This window comes from Falco cherrug, chromosome 2 (genome assembly GCF_023634085.1).
Source record: "Falco cherrug isolate bFalChe1 chromosome 2, bFalChe1.pri, whole genome shotgun sequence".
Classification (NCBI taxonomy): Eukaryota; Metazoa; Chordata; class Aves; order Falconiformes; family Falconidae; genus Falco; species Falco cherrug.
In genome coordinates this window covers 97,043,551-97,045,889 of record NC_073698.1, presented here as the reverse complement: position 1 = coordinate 97,045,889, position 2,339 = coordinate 97,043,551, and positions in this window count along the sequence as shown.

Below are 2,339 nucleotides of genomic sequence, written 5' to 3'. Positions count from 1 at the left end.
GCACGGGAAGGGCCCTTCTACCACACTTTCGTGTTGTTACCGTTCACCCAGAGCTAGGAGAAAAATAGTCCCATCTCCTTGCTGTTGCTATGGGAACTTTTTCGGAGTTCTCACAACTCTTCTTTCAGGGCTGTTGGAACAATGACGAATATTGAGCAGAGTATCAATCGATATCCAGAGCATTTTAACAAATACCAGGTTTTATTTAAAACTGCACCACCGTCAAATATTGCCAGCTCTTGTCTAAATTACTGTTGCAGCAAATATGGTGGCTTTCCAGGAATTCCACTGCACCTCCCCACAGCTCTGTTGCGCATCCGTTTGGGTCACCTACCAAGTTACATTCTGCCTTCCGGTAAAGCATATTCCATGTGTGTTTCCTCATGATGGTGCAATTAATTTATTTTCTCAAGCAATTCACTGAAACATTGGAATAGAAGGGCGTATGGTGTGGACTACTTGCACAAGTCAGAGTCAATTTGTTATTTTCAGCACTGGTAGCATATTATATTTGATACCTCTCAATTGATTCACTTTTGTGCCCAACTCTGATCTTTAATGCATTAACCGTAAGAAACTTGGGCTTTAAGCATATGCATGTATTCTATAACGGCACAATTGATTTCTTGATGCAGTTATTCCTTTACCTTAATTCCTTATACTCTGGGGGCCCCATTTTCAACAGCCTACATTCCAGGAAGCTACTGCAGCACAAAAGTCATGACAGCACTGTGGGCAGAAGTTGCTTATTTTCCAAATATGATTCAGTCACAGGTTTAAATCAGGGCATTTTTTTGGTTTTCACTCAAGGGGAAAATGAAATTTTTTTAAATTATTTTTCCAGGATCCACTGTGTATGGCAAGTCTGTGAATTTTGTAACTGTTTCTTCTTAAGGTTAGAATTAGTAATGTATCTCTAATTTTATGCAACATAATGAGCCTATCTAGTGACATCATCACAGTACTGACCTGTTGCACTAAACCAGAATAAATTTGCACGATTAGATTTGGGGAATAGGAAAGAGGAAGGGAGATTTTTTGTTTTATTTTTAACCTCTCCTTAAGAATGCTTTCTTCTCTTAGAAAATGGAGAAAAAAGGACTAATTCATGACATAGATGGTAAAAGGAAACCATAAGAGAGAAGTATTGAATGTGAAATTACGCTGTTGCTAACCACAGTTTCAGAGGTGCGGGTGTGAAAAAAGAATTCATGCTACCAGAATCAAAATGTGTGTGATTCTTCTTAACAAATGAGTAAAAATGGAAAGCTCTGTATTAGTACAATTTCTGTGAGTTTGAGCTTGGATGTAGAGTGTGTGGTTTTATGACGGTGAATATTTGAGAAAACACTGTTACCAGCTGCTGGGCTACAGGCTCCTAGGCTTGTGTGAAGGGCTTCTGTGAAGATTGGAAAATTATATCCTTTGGCTGCAGTTTGCATAGGTGTGCACACCGTGCTGTTCCTTGGCTTTCTGCCATTCTTAAATTCAGGCAGGGAATGAAAAACATGAGGCTCTTCCCTCCTGTTGTTTCGGAGGAAAAGAGCCCTTACCCGCACCACGTCTGTCTGCTCTGGAGCGGGGAGCTGAATGCCTGCATGCTTCGCAGTGGTGTAGTCCAGTTCGGAGGGAAATTAAAGCTGAAGTTCATGAGAAGATCTGCTAGAAATGAATGGACCAAGAGCTGCTGTTGTGTGGACAGCAAGGCCGGATGGCATTCAGCTTCAGAGAGCTCCCACAATCTGGAAAACAGTATGTCTGTTGCCACAGACATTCAAGGTGGCCAAGTTGCTCCCCTCCCACCCACCCCCCACCCCCCACCCCCCACCCCCAGCTGATGCACATTTCAGTCAAGCCCTTCTACAGTGTGCAGTAACATAATCAAGGATTTTACCCAGTGCTCCAGCTTCTTGTGAGTCCTCATCTCTGGCATCCCCCAGTTGTTTTCCCACACTGAGTGGTGTGCTGAGTGGTAACTACACACACAAGTAAATATACATGGGAATGGGATGAGGCAAGCAGTCTGGTTGTACTTGGCTTGGTGGAAAAGTCACAAACCTAATAGTGCCCAATCCCACCAAAAAACCACAAAAGTTACATGTTTGTAAGCCTGCCGCCTCCCAGCTTGCATGCCTCCTTCAACAGCCCACCTCTCATCCCTTCCACAGGGACACCAGATGTCTCCAGTAGCTGGGAAGCAGCTGGCTTTGCCCAGGAGCTGCATCTCTGCTGGACCACCCCGTGGCTTAAGAGAGGAGAAAGCAGAGACTGCCTGGCACCCTGAGGGGATGGGGTCAGGTCAGAACTAGCTTTAAGGGGCAGAGCAAAGAGAAAATGAA